Source organism: Sebastes fasciatus, chromosome 20 (genome assembly GCF_043250625.1).
Source record: "Sebastes fasciatus isolate fSebFas1 chromosome 20, fSebFas1.pri, whole genome shotgun sequence".
In the NCBI taxonomy this organism is placed as follows: domain Eukaryota; kingdom Metazoa; phylum Chordata; class Actinopteri; order Perciformes; family Sebastidae; genus Sebastes; species Sebastes fasciatus.
In genome coordinates, this window is record NC_133814.1 from 10,589,118 (window position 1) to 10,610,635 (window position 21,518).

Consider the following 21,518-nt stretch of genomic DNA (forward strand, 5'->3'; position numbering starts at 1 on the left):
TAGCAATAATAACAATAACAAGGCGCAGACTCACTAACGGAGGACAAACACCGGAATATTAACGGTTACCGCAGCAGGTAGACACACTGAACGAGCACTTTTATTATTCACTCACGCGTGTTTGATACTTGCAAACTCATAATGCTTCACAGAGTTTAACATGTACGAATAATAATAACTACAAATAATAAAAATAATACATTTCTAAATAAAATTAATAATGAGTGTTATAACATTGTCCATAAGTCATTCTCAATACTTTTAATTGTTTTTTTTAACAATTATTAGAATAAGGAATGTGTCATCAATGGATATTAATTGATACAAATGTGATGAAAAAATAAATACATTTAATATAATATGGCAAATAAAAAAAATAGAATAAAATATTTCTAAATAAAATTATTAATTAATGCTTACATTGTCCATAAGTCATTCGCAATACTTTTAATTGTTTTTTTTAACAATTATTAGAAAAGGGAATGTGTCATCAATGCATATTAATTGATACAAATGTGATAAAAAATAAATAAATTAAATATAATATGGCAAATAAAAAAAATAGGATAAATTAAAATAATTTTGCTTTAAAAGAACAAAACTGCTCCAGAGATACTTCAAACAAGTAAATACACAATCAACGAACCATGAATATATAAATGTAAATAAATACATCATTTTGATTGTTTTATTTATTTAATTATTTATTTTTTCCCAGTCAGGTAGTGTACTTTTTTTCCCCTTTCTTTTTTTAACTAAATATTCACTTAGTCAGAATAGAGATCTGACAGCTGTATATAGTTGTGTGTTGTATTTATTTATTTATTTGTTTGTCCTTTTATATTTGTGTAGCAAACGTTTAAAATAAAATGTTTTATAAAACAGTTCGGCCATTTTGTAGTTTATTCTTTCAAAACGTGTCCCAGTCTTCAGACTGTATGAAATACTTATTTTTATTCAGTAAGGTAGTGTTTTTTGTTTTGTTTTTTTAACTAAATATTACCTGGAATATTCACTTAGTCAGAATAGAGATTTGACAGCTGTATATGGTTGTGTGCTGTATTTATTTGTTTTGTTTGTCCTTTCATATTTGTGTAGCAAACGTTTAAAATAAAATGTTTATAAAACAGTTCGGCCATTTTGCAGTTTATTCTCTCAAAACGTGTCGCAGTCAGACTGTATGACATTTTTTTTTGTTTTTTAACTAAATATTAACGGAATATTCACTTAGAATAGAGATTTGACAGCTGTTATAGTTGTGTGCTGTATTTATTTATTTATTTGTCCTTTCATATTTCTGTAGCAAACGCTTAAAATAAAATGTTTATAAAACAGTTCGGCCATTTTGCAGTTTTTATTCTCTCCAAACGTGTCCCAGTGTTTTTTACTATACATGAAATACACGCTGTGTTGGGAGTTTTTCATCATCTTCTTCACGTCTTTGTGTCATAAAGTAAAAACAACTGCAGATTTTTAGATTTTCAGTTGTAGCTTATTTGCCTATGAACCCATCCTTGTGCGTGCATGTGTGTCTAGTGTGCACGTGTAATTGTTAAAGGTCTACCTGAATTATTTAAAAATTTGCAAGACAAACAAGCTGTGTGCGTGCGTGTGTGTGCGCGCGTTCACGTGTGTAATCTATGCAAACCTGAAAGAAGGCTGCTGCTGATATAAACTTCCATTGAAAATCGCCTAAAGTGCAAATAGATTTAATTTAAAAAAAAAAAAACGCACTCAGACTGGTTGTGATGGGCCACAGCAGCGGGGCATGCTGCGGAGGCGATCCAAGCAGCATATAGAGGCCACAAACAAGTCGCCTCAAACCGGGGAGACAGAGCTGATCTACCGGTCGTGCAGGTCCGATGGGCGTCATGCAGACCATCCATATCTCCATAATGGAATCGCAGACAATTAAAGAGGCAAATTAACAAAGTGGTGGGCCCATGAAGAGGAATGTGTTGGCAAAAATACAAACAAAAGTTGTGCTTAGATAACTCAGACGCACATGGAGGTAAACCTTGTTTCTTCACCTTATTATTTAATTGATTTTAACTCATAAAATCACATTAAATGAGGAACAAGTTGATGCTTTTAACTTGTTTGTTTAGGTTAGAAATGGGGGTTACAATCATTTACCAGTAAATGCTTAAATTTAACCACTTTGCCATTTAGAGAATATGTGAATGTGCAGCCTGTTGTTGCTCTACTTTACATGAAAGATGCCCATTTTCGCTACCAGTTGATTGTTTGGTATAAGACAGAGGCGGAGCAGAGAGGAGGAGGGGTGAGGTGGAGTGGCGGGGGTCCCCTCTCCTCTCCTCTCCTCACCCCCCCATCCACCTCCCCTCTCAGCCCCCGCTGCACCGGGATGGCCTGAGAGAGAATCCCCCACCCTATAGCGAGAAGGCACCCAGCTACGAAATACAATACAAACTCAATTAAATGCAGTCTCCGCTGCGATTTACCGCAATGAATGATAAATTGGTCGTCGTTCTCACACTGTAGGATCTCTGAAATTGCAATAATAGGCAGAATCGTTATGTAAAATATGCACGGGGCCCACGTTTACCAAATTTAGTCCAGGAGGGGCAACTGTCTGTCGGCGCCTTTTGTTAGGAGGCTCCTGCTCAAATAACCAGGTTTGTCTCTAAAAGCGTGTGTTTAAGGTCAAACTGCTACACGGGCTAAATTGGCACATTGTTACCGGCGAGAGAGGACGGGCCGCTGCAAAATAAAAACTGCATCTACGACTTTATATATTGCGAGAACGCTGAATAATTTTGTGGCTGTCTAGCGTGAAATTAGTACATGGCGAAAAGATGGTTTAGCAGTAAACAGTGTAAACAATAATTACTAACAGAGAGAGAGAGAGAGAGGAGGGAGGGAGGGTCTTTACCTGCAGCCTCTGGAGCAGGGAGGACAAAACCCACGCAAACTCATTTTAACATTTTTCTAAAACCTATAAAACATATTCACAATCATTTGTTTGCTTTAAGCCAGAGAGTAATGAGGTGAGATTGCAAATAAGTGGACGTTAAACTCATTCACAGGTTGCATGAAGTTTTAAAGATTAGATTAAAGAAAGAAATAGACTTTTCATTTCTTTACTAAAAATTTGAATTTTATGTTGTTAAACTGCTTCATGAGCCTGTTTATGTTCGTGTTATTCAAGCCTGGTGAGTGTTCATGTAGTGGAGAATAAACTCACCTTTATAGACGTTTATATATGACAAGGACATGAGTGACGTTTGTCTAATTATATAGCGAAGTAAAATTTAAAAAAAGACCTTTTTTGTTATTAAAAATCACTGTTCATTGTTGGGTCAATATAGCACCAATGCAATAATGGGTTAATGATCCAGTAACCTAACAGTTATATAACAAATAACACCAACACATGGTCAAAACAACCCATTGCTACTAAGCCAGTATTGTATCTGGCTGCAAGTAACGATTATTTTCATTGTTGATTAGTGTGTTGATTATTTTCTCGATTAATCGATTAGTTGTTTGATCTATAAAATATCAGAAAAAGACGAAAAATGACGATCAGTGTTTCCTAAAGCTCAAAATGACATCCTATAATGTCTTGTTTTGTCCACAACTCAAAGATATTCCGTTTACTGTCATAGAGGAGTAAAGAAAACAGAAAATATTGACATTTAAGAAGCTGGAATTAAAGAATTGACTTTTTTTTCTTAGAAAATTACTCAAAACAATTAACCGATTATCAAAGTAGTTGGAGATTAATTTAATAGTTTACAATGAATCCATTAATCGTTGCAGGTCTAATTGTATTTGTGCTATGTTGACCCTCACTGGGTCAATTTTCAACACAGTGATTTAAATGGGCATGACTGTATATATAAGATTTAAACAGAATATAGTGATTTTATTCATGTATCTGTTAAAGAGCAAATACGTGCTGAACATTTTTGTAGTTCAACAGAAATATGGATTAAATGAATATTTGTGTAAATCCAATGTACACAGTCATTGCTCATTGTGCAAGTGTCACTCTTCCTCGCTGTTTTGATCATCAGATAAAAGCTCAAAATAAAATTTCACTACTTATGTTGCAGCCTAAATGTCACTTGAAACACATCCTCCAGAGGGTTTCATATGAAAAAGAAAAACAATAATTAATTCACCATGTTAAAAATCAGAATAACCATAGGTTATATATGACTTTACACCACTGCTTATAAACTATCTACAGTCATTTAAAATGATGATCACCTGGTGAGAGTGTAAATACATTGCGGGTCCAAACCGCTGAAACTCTCTTTATGACTCACGTTCATGGCAAATATCACAGTGAGTGGTATCACACTGATGCCAGGTATATGAGCTCGTAAGGGTCCTGAAGGAGAAGTGAAAACCACAATCATGATTTATATTTTTGCTTTAGCCTTTTTCTATCCATTCTTGAAAACGTGTAGATTTTAGACTGTATCTAGTGAGTTTTCCCCCTCCCTCCCATCAGGCTCTATTCCCTTTGAGACATTCAACGCATAGTTCAATTCTCTCCTTACTGAGGGCATAAAACAACAAGCCCACTATTCATTTGTGAACGTATCTGCACATTCCTTTTTTTTCCCTCTTCTCTCTCTACACACTGAAATTTACTCATACAAGCCTTTCCCAATTACCCCGGCGTGCTGAAACACACTAATTTAATAGAACAGAAAAATCAATGCAGTATTATGCTCCTAGGGCTTCTTTTTTAATATATATATATATATATATATATATATATATATATATATATATATATTTTTTTTTTTTACAGACACCAACATGTTGATGGGAACGTGTTGGAACTGGGTGCAGAATATTATCTGTTAAAAGAGGAATGACACTTTGCAGTGCGGAAAAGCGATGTGGTTTTATTATAAAACTGGAAAACCTCAGGAGCAGATTCATAAACAAATCAAATACTACAATTTCAAACAGACGTGTCTAATTAACGCACATGTCAGATGGCGAGTCGCGGCGGCTAATATTTAGGTTTTGATGGGGATGTGTGTGTATACGGCCAACAACGAGAGCTGTGTATCATGGAAAAATATTGATTTTGCAGTGGCCTGAGAAAGACAGACACACTCACTCACTCTTTCTCCCCCCTTCCTCCTCCCCTCCCTCTCTCTCCTCTTTATTCCATTAATCTCTCGGAGCAGTGTAAGATACTGGAGGGTTAGTGTAACATCGTGCAGCTCTAATATATTCCAGCCCTCACTTTGCCTGTGGCATCCATATGTTTAATTCCACTACAAATGTTTTGACAGCAAATGAAACTCGTTTCTTTCTCCTTTTTTTCTCAACATTGTGGAAAAAACAGTTCTTTTCTCTTTTTTTACCTGCATCTAGAGGGCTTCTCTCTCTCTCTCTCTCTCTCTGTCTCGAGTGTGTGTGTGTGTGTGTGTGTGTGTGTTTCAAAAAGAAGCAGCACAGTGATGCTTTATTTAATTGGTTGTGGACCACCTGGAGTTTCAACATTTCCCCCGGCTGATTTCAGACTCCCTCAGGTCAACTATACGTGTGATGTCTATAGCTGCAGAAGAGACGGATGAAATATGTCATTTGCAATGCTAAACTGGCATAATGTTGCGTGGATTATGTTTTAAATTGTGTGCTGTTTACTTGTGTTTATCAAAAAAACGATGCTTCAAATTTTTAATGAAGAATTTAAAGGGAGATCTTTTGAATATGTGGAATTCTTCAGCTTCCGTCAAAACATGCAAACACGACCATATAGTGTACTTAAAGGCACATGACCTGCAGGTGTGTGTACGACAATGGACACCATCGACAAGACACTACGCTCTCTGTATTAGTCTCACACACACACACACACACACACCAGGGTCTTGTGTGTGTGTGTGTAGGGAGGGCAGATGTGTCGACCAGGAAGGAAGGAGGCTTATGAGGTCAACAGGAGAGAAAGAGGAGGAGAGAGGATAGTGGACTAGAGAGAAAGCAAGATGTGTGTGTGTGTGTGTGTGTGCAGCAGGCCGGGGTGGCAGGGGGTTTCTAACGTGTGCTTCCGGTGCAGGATAGCCCATTCATCATTCTCACATGGTGGGTTTACTTTGCCAGTGATAGAGAAAGGGGTGAGGAGCAGCACTACAGGGAGAATTAATGTGTGTGTGTGTTGGAGGAGGGGCACGTCAATTGAGAACGGGACCGATGGCCAAACCAGATGTGAAGGTGTGCTGCGTTTGTGTGTGTGTGTGTGTGTGTATGTTTATGTGGCGAGGTGTGTCACAGGGTCAGATTTACTCCCCCCTTTTCCTCCCTCGTAGCTGACATACACGTCACATGCCACTTCTTTCCCTCTTCTTTCTTTTCTCCCCCATCCTCACCTACATAAAATCAGGCAAAAAAACACACACACAGCTGAGCGTCCGCCTCTCTACATTCCTCACACACACACACACACACACACACACACACAAAACACAGCCGAAAACACTTTCAGTTGAAGGTGTCTTGTTTGAGATGACATCACGCTACAATTGTGTGCGTGTTGGGTTCAGAGTAAGGTCAGGTGACATAACAGATGATCCCGTCACGGTCTCAAACAAACGGCCGCTGCCATGACAACAACTAAATATGCAACAGGCCCGTCCTGAGAAAAAGAGAAGAGGAGGAGGAGGAGGTGGAGGTCAAAGGCTGGGGAGGAGGAGGACAGATGAGGAGTCACATCCTCCGTCAGGGTAAACTTCAACCACTGTCTCCCTGCCGTTCTGCAGGTTTTTTTGTCGGTTAAATTCTGAATCAGCTCAACTGGAACGCCTGGTGCTTTTTCGAGGGCCCTCTGCTGACCTCTGACCAGTAAGGATCAGCTGGTTTTGTGTGTTACTGGGAAGCGACAGGAAGCAAAAGGATGAGCCACAGCCTCCCCTACTGGCCGCATACCAAACCACACTCGGATGAAAAAAGGGGTTCTGATCCTGAATCATCTGAATCTGATTAACTGAACCAATTAAAGGATCCGTATGATTAAAAGTCAGCAGAGGAGGTGAGATTTGATGGAGGGAGTTGTTTTTTTTAAGGGGAAATGGTGAAGGGTGAGAGAGGGGACACCGAGGCGAGGTCGCCGCGGTAACTGGGAATTGGGAACACCTGTGGGATTCTGGGATTCGTCATATCATAGACATGCATGGATAATACACTGATACAGTGTACATGTGCACGCTCTCTCTTCCTTTTTCCTACAAACACACACACACTTTCCTCTGACCTTGTTTGGGGTCACACAGAGGGGGACCGAAATGAGTTTCAAATGTTCACATTATTTATTATTGGGTATCATCTCACTGTACAAATCCCTTACAGATGTTAGCCTCTGGTGCACGGCTGTGTGTGTGTGTGTTGCTTGTTGTGCGGCGTGTGCATGGTTAGGAAATGCAACGTAGAGAGAGCTCATATAGTTTTTAAAAGGAGGTTGGGTATGTTAGTGATTGGGGGGGGTATGGAGGTCAGCGTGCTTTAAGTGATGGTGCATCTTTGTGAGTGTGACAGTAGGCGGTGAGGCTCTGAGTGACTGGAGAAGAAATGAGGGATGATCTTTATGTGGCAGCGTATTTGTTTTTAAATGCAGGAGGCTCAGAGGCCCCTAACTAAAAGGCACCAAGCAGCAGGGCAAGAAGAGGGGCGTCTGTCACCGTCAGCAGACACACAACGCTGCTCCGTCTTGTGATCGGCCTCCCTTGTGAGTTTCATTTGAGAGGAAACGGCTTCTCGTTTTGCAAAGAGAAAACAAGCACGGTGCAAGAGCAGGACGATCAGTCACGCACCGGACGCTGTTTCACAAGGTAAAGAGTTGTGTGAGGAGTTAGAAACGGCACAGCTATGATGTGATCCAGGATCACAAATGTTGTAGAAACAACAATATAACACAGATTACAACAGTTAAAGTATATATGTGGCTGTCAAATTCTCCTGATCAATAGATTTTGTCATTGAACAGTACAGCAGCTGGGCCAGGGTTCCCTAAATTGTATGAGCCATCTTTATGAGCAGTTTAAACATTTTTGCAAATAAAATTCAGAATGAAAGAAGTAAATATAGTAATATAAAAATCTAAATACAATATAGTGTCCAGATGCATAACTTGGACACTGAGATAATATACTGTAAATTTAGGATCTTTATTTATCTTTTTAATTGTGTGTCCTTTTATCCTTTTTTTAAATTTCTTTCTTCCCTGTCTACCTTGGTTATATGTCATGATGGTGGCTCACATCTTGGAAAATAAAGTTATAAAAAAAAATAATTAAGAAGTTTTAGTGACCATGCTAAAATTGAACACATATTTGAACGCTATTTGATAAACTAATTCCAGTATATTTTTTGAAAATTTTATTTTTTAAATAAATTTAAATTAGAATACATTTTGGCCACAAAAATAAATAGACATAAATAAATAAACATTCATAACATATATATAACTATAGATTTTTTCTGGAAACTGCTGAACAATTAGCCAAATAAATAAAATATGAAAATCTAAATAATTAATTTAATTTACAGACTTTTTTGGTGTCTGGCTGCCTTGTGGGAATTTACTCTCGTGTTCTTATTATTTCTAAAATCCTGGCTACAGTCCTGATAATGTCACTAGCAGGCAGTGAAAATCATGTGTCTCGAAATTTTAAGTTTCCAGATACGCTGGAGGATTAAAGGGTTGAGCAAAGTTTCTTTCTTCTTTGGCCAATAAAACCCACAAAAATCCTTTGGATTATCTCAAAAAGGCATTATCACAGAGATGAAAACAAGGCTGTTTTTCTTAGTTAATGGCAATTATTTAGTTGACATTTTGGACACAAAGCACATAGTTTTCAAAGGACAATGACACAAAACTAAAATCTGAATGCAAAAACAATTATTTAAACTTATGATACTAATGACTTTTTAATTTTGCTAATATTATAAGAAGTCAAAATAGTAATATCAGCATTGTAAATATATTATTAGCTTTATTATAATTGTTGCTAATTTCAAATTTATAAAAATGTGGATTTTCTCAAATTTGGTCTGTGAAATTGGTGGATTAAAAAAACAACTCTTTGTGTTGTTGTAAGGATCAGTTGGACATCAGGAAATAAATGACAACGCTCTAGGCTACATAAACAAGTAAGGGCATATTTGAGGAAGAAAAGTCAGATTTACAAAGAGCAGAAGAGAGTCCATAAAGATTTTCCGGCCTGATTTTCCTGATGAGCTGCAGTTTATCTGAGGTCTGGTAGCAATGAAAGTCTCTGTAAAGGTCAGCGGTGAACTCAAGAGGAGAGGAGGAGCGGCGTTCGGTCGCCAGGCTCGCCTCAGGACAGAGGGTCAGCTTCGTCGCAGCCTGGATAGGACTGCTGACCTTTCTGATGTCAGAGCAGGGGTCTGTGTGTATGTGAGTGAGGCCTGGCCTGGGGGAGGATTGAAGGCAGGTCATGTATAAATGTGCCCACATGTTGAGAAGGGGATACATATCTCTCTGCCGCTGCATTGGGATTTTTGTTTTGTGGGTGGTTTGGATATCAGCAAATAAATAAAGAACGCACACATATAGAGGAGGAGGAGGAGGGGACTTTGGTACTTTGTAAAACACCTCGGGTTTCTGTTTTTGGCCCACACACTAGAGAGTCCTTGGCAGAAGCTAAATGGACGAAAGTAAATAAAAGTGGCCATTATGTGTGGGCTCCAGTAAATAGCTGCTCTCTTGTCTCTCTGTGCTTCAAAAAGAGGGGCGGAAGATGCGATCACGAGGAAAGCCCGTGTCTTTTCTTCTCCAGCCACTATAGAAGGGGGTCTGGCTCTCCTCCTCTGCCTCCCCCCTTCCTCCCCTTCTTCTTCTTTACCCTCTCTCCCCTTTTCAGCTTTCTCTTGCTGCTTCCTGTTTCTTTCCTCCAGTTCACTTTCTGTCATTCCTCTCCTCTTCGTCCTTCTCCTCTCGCTTCGCCCGCCCAGTGTTTCTCAAACACGCAGGAAGGGAGAGAGATCAATGGTGTCCTCGGAGAGGGAATTACACAGCTGAATTTCGATGAGAACAGAAGAAAAGGAGGAGGAAGGGAGAACAAGTAGAGGCGGGGAAGGCATGTGAAAAGGGAGAGAGGGAAGAAGGATAGTATATCCTTCAAGAAAAAAAAGAAAGAAATGGGAGGAATGTGGAAAACTATGTAGAAGACTGGATGAGTGTGTGAGTCGTGCAAGACTTGTAAAAATCTAAAATTAAAGTTCTTGAAAATCAATCTTCGAAAAATTTGAGGTGTTTGCATACGAGTGTGTTGCTGGACCGAGATAACATCCATAACTGTGAAGATTGGGCCATAATTTGCGCTGACATGTGAATGTGTATGTCTTATTTGCTGGGATTGAAGAGATCTTTCCTGTTTATTAGGAGGAATCTGCTGTGTTTGCATCAACTTACAAGTGGTAAGAGAAATGAGAGAAGAGCGAGAGACAGCGGGGGAAGAAAAACAGCAGCTGTACGTTGAGATTTGTATCATCGGTCAACTTTTTTTCTATCTTGGTGTGATGTTATGAGGTGAGATGTTAACACGTATTCAAAGCTGTGGGCTTAAATGTGACCTATGACCTTTGCTTGAGTTTTTTGCTTAAAATTTTAGGCTGAACATCCTCAAGGTGTAACTGCACTTAAAATTGCAAAAAGACATATTTTCTCCCTTATACGTCTTACACTCTCTCATGTTGATAGTTTGGGTTTCATTTACTGCAGGCTTTGAGATGTCTTTCTCCGCCATGATGAGTTGGATGTGAATGGGATATTGTTTGTGGCGCTAGTGCCGATCTATTAAATTCAATTCTATATCTATATACTATATATGCTGGAATTTGAATTCCTGTTTAAGTTTTGACCAATATGTTGCTGCATTAAAACGGTTTACACCTGAATTGCAATTCCTGTTAATTTTGAAGATTTTTTTGCCACGTTGTTGGTGTATGATTTATTATTTTAATAATAAATAACAATTCACTAAATTTATGTTATGTTATCTATATATTTATTTGTTATATTTTGTTTTTCCAAAGTTAGGAAAGCGATGTTTAAGTCAAGCCTGATGTTGCCTTACACATAAAATAATGATCCCAGTCACTTCCACACAGTGAGGCATACAGCTTATTAAATAAACACTGGTATCAGATCGGTACTCAATATCGGCCGATACCCAAAGCCCAGGTATTGCTATCGAGACTGAAAAAGTTGGATCGGTGCATACCTAATAAGAACACTGGTTACTGTTAATTTTTCTGGAAAAACGCTGTTAAAATTGTGTCATTTTGTTTTATTTGAGCTCCATATGTGAATTCCATTTACCTCCATTATATATTTAGATATCAGAAGAAATCTCACAGACATATATCTTTAAACCTGGGCAAAGAAACAAACAACTAAAAAAACACAACTGCACAGCTAAATACTACTGAAATCTGTGTGAACAGACCCTTTAAAGTCTTTCAAAAAATTTTACCAAACCTAATCAAAAACATACACTTCTTGGCACTGACTGATTAGAAAAATTAGACAAACTTAAGTTCAGTTTTGTTCTCAAAATCATCTCAGAAACCTCCATGTTCACTTCCTCTGTTGATCCTACAGCATTCTGCGCCTCCGTGTGGCAAGATTCACAAAAGACTCACAAGAGACTGTGAGAAAATCAGTCATTCACGTACAGGAAACTCCTTTGCAGGATTTGGAAATGGTCAACAGAGTTGAAAGCCAATGTGGCAAACTGTCCGCCCCAGACCTCCACTCTTTTCACCTCACCACTTTAATGTCAAACCGCTGTCTGTTTCTTGTCATGTCTCCTCTATGTAATCCTTTTTGCGGTTGGGAACATTCCTCTCACTTTCTGTGCACAGTAAGTGAATTTCAAGAAACAAATATTTAACAAAAGTTTTTTTTAAGTCTGTATCATACAAGGCTATTTTTTGGGGTTTGTTGAGGGCGTTCAGGCTGCTGTCTATTCTGTCTCTGTCGGTAATAAATCAGCAAAGCAATAAAAAAAGCAGGAATATTCCCAATATTCGTTGGGTAAGGACCTGGCTGTTCATGTGGTAAGTGCCACTCCTAAAATCCTAATGATGCTGCTGGCACCAGAGAGCCATATAAAGCAGCGTTTCAAATGAAAGGCCTGTTTTCTGGCCGAGCGGCCGCAGACGGCCACAGAGAAAGGAGCAGTGGAGGAGCCTGAGGAGAACCTGGGATAACACCGTCTCTCCTGGCTCTGAACTCTGCACAGGGCTCGAACGCCGTCAATTACTGGGAGATATACGGGCCGGCCCGTTTCCACCACTTCACTGAGTCCCCCTTCAGTTGCAGCCCGCACCGACTGTAAATTATCACTCCCCCGGCCAAGGTTTCGCAGCAGTTCGGAGTCACCAGTGAGACCCTCCTCTGTCTCGGTCCGAATCCGAAGGAATTCCCTCCCTCTGTGTGCCAAACCCCAAAACCTTTGCAAACCGGAGCCGCGGAGCATGCAGCTGCACGCCCATGTGGACACGCTCACTCGCAAACATTGATTTAAACACACACAAATGCACACAAATGTTCGTATATGGGTATATAAAATTCCCTGGAGCTATAGATCATTGGGAACAGGTAGAGAGTTTAGCATGCACACACACTCACACACACACATACACAGGCTATAGATCATTGAGGTGGGCAGGGACGTCAGCACTCCCATACACAGTGAGCCTTATTGCAGAGTTTAATAGAGGAAAGCCAGCATGAATCCCCACAGTCATTCTGTTCCAGTCAAACACACCATTCACTACACTCTGGCCCTGTGTGTGTGTGTGTGTGTGTGTGTGTGTGTGTGTGTGTGTGTGTGTTCATACACACATGTAAGTCCCTACATACTGTACATCATGTGCTTCAGTGTGCACTGTGTGTGTGTGGGTAGATATGTATACAATGTGCATATATGAATGTGTTTGAGAGTGTTCTCATGCAAATGTAACATACTATGTGTGTGTATATGTACTGTATCTGACATCAGAGGGAGAGTGTGTGTGTGTGTGTGTGGTAGGATGGGGGCCATATTGACCCATCAGTGCTGCTCTGTCACCTCTTCTCTTTATGAGTCTGGCCTTTTAAAAACACATTAGATTTATGGTCAGTTTGGGCGCTATCTCAGACACGGTGTGTGTGTGTGTGTGTGTGTGTGTGTGTGTATGAGAGAGGGGGTGTGTGTGTGAGAAATATTTTTTTTCCTAAACACAGACCCTAATGTAGAAAATGAGTCTTGCTTGCTGACAAAAGAGGAATTAAACACATAGTGATGAAAGGGTTATTAGCGCTGTGTTACACCAACCATAGACTGCGTTATACTCATAGACTGTATATAAGAAGTGGATGTAGTCACCGTGATGTCACCCTTTGGTTTGTGGACTACCGTTTCGAAGCCTCAAGTTCGGCATTTTGACTGTCACCATCTTGGTTTTTTGCAACCAGAAGTGACACGAGAGGTGGAGCTAACCGAACGCTGAATAAGACATTTTTAGGCAAACAAAATGTTACAATTGACTTCAATGAACTGAAAATACACTGTGAAAGGGTTAAAGTTGTAAAACGAAAACATGGACAACTCCCAGACCAGACAACGCCGCCATAGTGACCTGTCAATCACAAGGCAGCCACGCCCTGAAGCATACCCTGCTATATCATCTATTTGACTCTAAAGGGGACCATAATTTACTAAACAAACATCATGCTGTATTCCAGAAGACTTGAAACTAGTGACTGAGACCATAAACTCATGTTTATAATGTTTATTGAGGTAATAAATCAAGTGAAAAGTAGGCTCATTTTCTCATTGACTTCTATACAATCAGACTTCTTTTTGCAACCAGAGGAGTCGCCCCCTGCTGGCTATTAGAAAGAATGAACGTTTAAGGCACTTCCATATTGGCTTTACTTTTCAGACCCGGAGGTTATACTGAGAAAGATATTTTTCATTGCTTTCAGTCTTGTCAGATAATGGGAAAATTGAAAATCTCAGAAATAATAGCAAATACAGCAAAAAAGGGAATAAAAAAAAGACCCATAATGCTTTGGGAGTGTGCATTTGCAAGTATTAATAAAGTATAAGCACTAAAAAATGTTTTCATCACACAGCAACATGTTTAGTTTGGGGTGTAAACTATCTGAGTTGTGATGTTTACACTTGTTGACCCAAAACCAGGTGATCTGAGTAAGAACAGAATCCTTCCTGCATCTAAACATGGTGATTAATGTCGATATTAACACTAACACACACGTTGCACATGCATGCATACAGAACTGAGCGGTGCAGATGGCGACTTGGCATCTCTCTCTCTCTCTCTGCGACGCAAAATCCCACGTCATCTTGAAAAAAACGCTTCCAAATTGATTTCACAGAGCAAGAACCCCCCCTGGAGATTAACAAAGTAAATTCCACTTCTTCTCTCCAAAAAAAGCACTCGCATTTTTTTTGCTTGAACATCAGATAAGCAGTCCCGGACAGGATTTTCTTGAGACCATACGTCCTTTATCTGTGATTCTAGGTGCTATGTAATTGTGGATGGGGTCTAATGTGTGGTCCATTTGCTTCATTAATGGGGCAGACGCGAGCCGTTCAGCCAAGAAAACGCCTATTGTTCCCTTTACCTTCCCGTTTTTAATGTGTGGCATTAGTCCAGCAGTTGTTAGTGCTAGACCGTAGTGCTTTGCTGATGGTCAAATGACAAAGTCTTAATAGAATATAGTGGGACGGGCAGGACAAAGGTGGGCAATGTTCAGCTGGATGCAGCCAATTTCTGTGTGAGAGGCCTGCCTAAAAACCCTATTCATAGGCCGTCTAATGCTGGTGCGTAATTAAATGTGATTACTGGAGCAGAGGGCTTCTCTCTCCCTCTCTGAGGGCCACACACAGGACTGGAGGCAGCGTGCATGCGCTCATTAAGGAGGCGCTAACAGATGTACACAAGCAACGACCACAGGCATACCTAAAAATCTAAACCATATCTCTCTCCCTGATACACAAACATAAACACGAGTACAAAATCTCCAAAATGTCAACTTTTCAGGCGCTAAGAAAAGCAGGATTGGATTTGAAAGGGAATGAGCCCGAGGGTGGTTTAATTTTTTTTTAAGCGAGGAGTGTGTAATCCTTCAGCTGAAGTTTAAACATGAATTGCAAATGCAAGGTTTTTACCTGACAGTCTGTACCCTCCAAATCCTCCAGAACGCATAAAAACAAACACATACCAGCCGTAAATAAAAAATCAGGCTAAACTATGACCTTCAGTCAGTGATAATCATAAAGCAAACAAGCAGAAACATAAACAAAAATCAATTATGGTTTCCATCCCCACACACACACACACCTTGTCTGGCCCGCTCTCTGGTCCAGTTTCCTGGGCAGACACGGTCCCCTGGTGCTCATGGGAAATAGTGAGCATGCCAGGCCCCACAAAGGCGTCCTTTCAGCCGCCCGCATGCTTGACCTGTGTGGGGTCAGCGCTCTGCTTTGTGCCCCGCGACCCCCGAGTGACCCGGGGTCGCGGCGAGGGCCCGAGGTCAAATCCAGATGCCTGCGTCTAATTTCGCCCCAACTGGGTTATCCGACCAAATCTGCCCTGAAATTTGCCCCCGCCTACCCCGCCCTAAAACCCACTACTACCTCCACACATGACTGAGTCCCATAGAAATACATAGGTACTCTGCAGCCTAATTGGACTACTGTGGAGTAGTACTCACACTAGAGCTCTCTCATACTCTCTTTCATACACACACACACACACACATGCTGGCCTGACCCCCTGTAACTGCACTAATACCCCATCCCATGGCCTTTGGTCTATCTTGAGGGATTAGGTGCAGAAAGACACACATACAAGCACAGATTCACACACACACATGCACACACACACTTACGAGCGCAGCAGGCCTGGCTGAGGGTCTACCTTGAGGGATTAGGTGCAGAGAGACAGGACCCTCCAGCCAATCAACCGGTCTGTCACATTGATTTTGAGGGGTCACTGGTGCACAATGGCCAGGGTTTTCCTGTCTTAACTTCTCTGATCACACACATATGCACGCACACACTCATGCACATGCACACGTAATGCCAATAAACTTTATTTAAATCATTTACATAAAAGGCAGGGCTAGAAAAGTGCCTTATGGGAGGGTTAAATGCTGAACAAGTGTGTAAGAAGTAATTCTTTAAGAATAGAAAACTATACAAATACGCAAGATTAAAAATCATTTCATATTCAAGTCTATAAAAGTGTGTTTTCAGAGTTAAAGATGATATTAAAAGAATGTGCAGATTCTTCAGACAGGACTCGGTAACACTCATATACACACGCATCTATATAATTCAAAATTCCCTCCCGTCCGCCTCTCAAAGCTTCATTACGTCTCTGCTTCTGAAAATCCTCCGTCCCCGGGGGAAAGCACACCCGGCTGGGGGAAAGCTCCCAGGTCAACCCCCCCCCCCTCCAACCGCTCTCTCCTTCTTCTCTTTCCTGGTCAAACAACACAATGGTCGTCTATCAGAGAGGGCACCGGGCAGGCGCTTTGACCGACTGAAATAAACCCAGCTACAACATTTCAGGTGCTCGAGCTGAGTATACTCTCTGACGTCATCCATGATTTGCCTGTTGTGTTTTTTTGTTCCCCCCCCTCACACCTCGCATCCCTCTGTTGCCTGTTTCCCTTTCCTGAAGGGAATCTCTGAGGCATCTGGAAAAACAGGATTCATGCGTGTCTGTTGGTATTGTTATGATTACAGAGCTCGTCAGTGGTGGAACAACTGGTCAGGTCCTTTAGTTACATAAAAATAGCAACACAACATGTGTGTGTATGTTAAAATACTCAATTACAAGTAAAAGTTCTTCATTCAAAATCCTACTTAAGCAAAAGCGCTGAAGTATTATAAGCAAAATATGCCTAAAGTATTAAAAGTAAAATTACTTTTGTTGCAGAAAAATGGCCTATGTGACTAGGGCTGCCCTGAATGCTTCAAATCTTCGGCCGTTGCCATGGTAACCGACCTCCAAATAAGTATTCGAATGCGCTGCGAAGCTTCGAATACATTCGAATATTTCTCACCGGAGCGTCGAAGCCCAAAAAATAGTATTCAGGACAGCTCTACATGTGACCGATATATTATTATATATGACATTTTTAGATTGTCACTGATGCATCAAGGTGTCAGTAGCATTTTTCACACACACGCAATCCAGTAGTCTAACATTATTTTTATTACCATCTGTTAGAAACACCTGTAGCTTATACAGGATTTACACTGACAGGCTTCAGCCTATGATCACAACCTTAAGGACAATATCAGTACCTGTAGATATCTTCTATCAGACAGGATTTACACCACATGATTGCAACAATACTTTCCTGGACCAGCGCAACAATATCAACACATCAGCCTACAGTGTTTTGCTCAATGCATGTACTGCCCCACCAGGATTGGTGCTCAGAATACAGTGTTATATATTTGAGATTAACCTCTTTGACTTATCTGAGTGGTGTTTAAAATATAAACACATAGCTTTCCAAATTAAAATGGACAACCAGTATTCTTCTCTTCTATGGATTAACTTAAGCAGGATACAAATAAAATAAATAAAGAATAAACAGTTGAAATTGTTAACTAAACGTACTGTAATGGATAAATGGTTGAAATAGATAGATAAAAGTAGGCCTAATAGATACATTTTGGGCTGCTAAACTGATACCTTACCCGCCACCGGGTCTCTGCCATCCGCTTCGGTGTCGGGCTGGGCCTCCACGGCGGTGTAACATAGTGGAGATGGAGCAGTTGAACAGGTGTCTGTCGCAGGGTTGTGGTTCTCCTCAGTCATGCTGATGCTCAGGTCCTCTTGGATGCTGGCCTGGTTCAGAGGTGGAACAGCTTTAGTTAAGGTTATTTGAGAAGGGACAGTGCAAATGAATATATACACATGGTATAAAAAATGCCACAAATAACCAAAGGGCTATTATTCATCAGTAGTCCCCAGACAAGGTGTTACAAAAGGCTTTCTAACATACTATAATATGATATACTATATAAAAACAGAAACACAGGCATGCAGTTTAAACATCTTCCTAAATACATCATAACAAAAGCATAAAACAGGATATGCAGTTTAAATGTTAGAAAAGGACACACTGGTATTAAAGGGACTGTTTGTAACTTCTTACACGTATAAATCACCCAGGTCGGTGCCCCATGCGCGCTCGCATATGCGCGCTCGCGCTCGCATATGCGCGCTCGCATATGCGCGCTCGCGTGTGGCTACGCTCGCGTGTGGCTACGCTGTTCAGACAAGACTCTAACACAAACTACACGGAAGCACCAAAACCGCAAAGTTATATCAGGTGAAGCCCGTCTTGCAAAACAGTGTTGGCCGCGGTCGCGGGGGAGACCGTAGCTTTGGTCTCCAGGGCCGGAGTCCTCTGCCCCGCTGCTGTACTCTGCTCCTCTGCCTGCACTCAGCTCGCTCCACCTCACGTGCATGCACACTACACACTGCAGAAGAGTTAGTTTAGCTCTGAGAATATCTAGTAAATGTACAGGGGACGTTTCTGCAGAAATGAATGCTGCAGCTCCTCCAGACCAACAGAGGTTTTCCGTGTCTTGTGAAGTGACGGGGCTCCGCAGCGAGAAACGTTATCGTCTCAGACCGGGTGCCGGTGTCTCCCTTTGGCCGCAGTCGGGAGGCTGAAGCAGGAAAAGCCAACACTAGGATCAGCATTGATTAATGGAGTGACCTTCGTCTGGTCAGCTAACATTACTGCCAAGCAGGTGAAATATAGAGTGATATTGTGGTTTTAGCTGACGTGTGTCACCTCACTGTGTTGAGCGATGCTTGTTCATGTCTATTTAGAGGGAGCCCTACGCTGACTTTCGTTGACTTATCGGCCACAGGTGTCGCTGTTAACAAGCATTTCTGATTCTTACAAACAGTCCCTTTAAAAGCAGTAGCAGTAGTGACATTTATGTATATAAAACAACATTACAGACAAGCAGGATATATTGATAGTAGCAGAATTGTATTGTTTTAATACCCGTGTTTACAGCTGAAGTAGTAGTGGCTGCCAGCTGGTGTTATGTCGAAGTCCGTCTTCGAATAGTGTTGCTATGGTTACTTCTCTAAGCTAGCAACGTTAGCATCATCTTCACCAGGCTCTTTGCTCTTTTTAAGAAAGTCGCGTCGGTACGTTATGTTTTTCCGAAGTGTCACTTCTTCCTCTTTTTCGAGTACAATCTCTCTGCTATTCTTTTCCTTTTTTTTAGCCTTTCGCTTTGCTACTCCACCGTTTTGTATCCATGTTCGTAAGTTAGCAGCTAGCAGCTAGCATAAAACTGTGTTTCAAACCGTCGCCGATATTCAAATTCCTAACGGTCACCCGACTCGTCGACGTCATCATACAGACACAGCCAGCGAACCAATCCGAATAGTGCTCTTTGCTGCTGCTAGGCAACGGTAACATTAACGTTACCGTCGGTATCTAGAAACGGCAAAAAACGAACAATTTATCAAGCTACCAAGTAGGTAACATAATTCAATACATGCAAAAGGCATAATATATCAACATTTTCCTCAGACCTATTATAAAATTACAATATATTAACATATAATGCACCTTCCATGGCCTCCTTTCCACTTACGTTAGGTCTTCTTCTTTGGTGTTTATTGGCGGTTGGCAAACCAGCTCAGAGGTGCATTACCGCCACCTACCGGACAGACGTGTGGCGCAGCAGATTGGCAGGAAGAAATAAGAAATAAAGAAAAAATTAAAATAAAATAAAATCTAATAATTAATAATTAATAATAAATATATAGTTTTTTCCCCCAGGCCATCAGACTTTTAAATAGATAATTCATACGATACCTTCTCATACAAAAATATATTTTATACTGTATATACTGTATATGTTCTTAATGTATATGTTTTTAATATGCCTTTGAACAAAGTATCTCCTTTTATAATTGTAATATAACTTATTATTTTAATGGAGCTTCCCAGCAAAAAGCATTTCACACAATTGTACTTGTATCACCAGCGTGACAATAAACATCTTGTATCTTGAATCTTGAATCTTGACGAATAATAATAATAATAATAATAATAATAATAATAATAATAATAATAATAATAATAATAATAACTAACTAAAATAATAATAATAATAATAATTTAATTCTCTCCATTATTCCTGTTGCCCTTAAGTAATTAATTAGAAGATTGTGTACTTTCTTAGACATCTTTCCTAGCAGATTCCCCATTGTAATATTTCCATCATCTTCTCCTGATAGTACTTCCCTTATTTCTTCGTCATATTTGTTGCACTCTATAAGAACATGCTTGACAGTTTCTGGTTTATTACAGTGCGTGCATAGTCCAGTTGGGTGCTTTGGACTCTACTCGTGATTCTGGTAAACATTTGAAGGCACCATTAAAAAACAAAGGATGTGGCCACAGTTGGTGGGGTTTTGGAGGCCCCTAGTAGTCGGAGGCCCCTGGGCATAGACATAAATACGTATATATATACAGTATACAGTATGTATGTCTATATATGTATATGTCTATATGTATATGCCTCTGGGCACCAGCCCAATCAACCCAGGGATAATCCGTGTTTGGGAAATCACTCTTTGGTGGGACTGACAGCAGCTCACAGACATCTAAAACGTGACAAAGGGCCCGTAGTGGACACTGTTGTTGTAAGAGGTCAAAAGCCGAGCGCTTGAGAGCCACTGGTTTAATCCTTAACAATTCATTGTATTTTATAAGCTATCATATATTATATGCTATACATATTTTTTAAATGTAAAATCTTAGTCTGAAAAGTAACCATAGCTGTCAGTTAAATGTAGTAAAAAAGTCTACATCAGAAATGTAGTGGAGTAGAAATTAAGTAAGGCTCAAGTAAAGTACACGGAAACGTCTTAAGAAATGATAAAAGCATGAATATACTGCAGCTGGAAGAAAAAAAAACTGAAACTAAAACTGAACTGGCTGAAACGATGTGTTAAATCCCCTGGTATATTCCCTCATAATATATTTGACAAGATGGGTGGTATCGAATTTGTCTTAAAATGTGATTATAATATCACCAAATTGCCTCTTAAGCTTCTGCTACTTTTTTGGAAATTATTTTACAATCACAACTTCACACCTCATAATACACCATTATGGAATAACAGATACTTCGCAAAAGAAAAGCTGTGTTTTAAAGGAACTGGATGGACAGGAATAGTTGGTGTGTAATGGATCTATTAGATGCAAATGGAGATGGATTACTTTACAGAGATTTTTGTCGTAAATATGACTTTGATTACAACTTCAAAGAATTTAAATGTCTTATCAATGCCATACCGAATACATTCCTTAATCAGGCAAAACAAATATCATTATAGTCTCAGTCCCCATCTCATCTCCCCTTACCTTTAATAAATGGAAGTCATTTTCTTGATAAAAGGTGTTCCAACAAATTCACAAG

At 40.1% G+C, this 21,518-nt stretch overlaps 1 protein-coding gene across 1 annotated transcript in view; it reads right to left on the reverse strand.

Annotated features, from left to right (window-relative positions):
- bahcc1b (BAH domain and coiled-coil containing 1b) overlaps window positions 1–17,918 on the reverse strand; it is a 100,584-nt gene extending 82,666 nt beyond the window's left edge. Inside the window, exon 1 of the mRNA XM_074619702.1 lies at window positions 17,751–17,918. The gene's annotated coding sequence lies outside the window, so the exon portion shown is untranslated. The remainder of the gene's footprint in view (window positions 1–17,750) is intronic.
- Window positions 17,919–21,518: the final 3,600 nt, after the last annotated feature.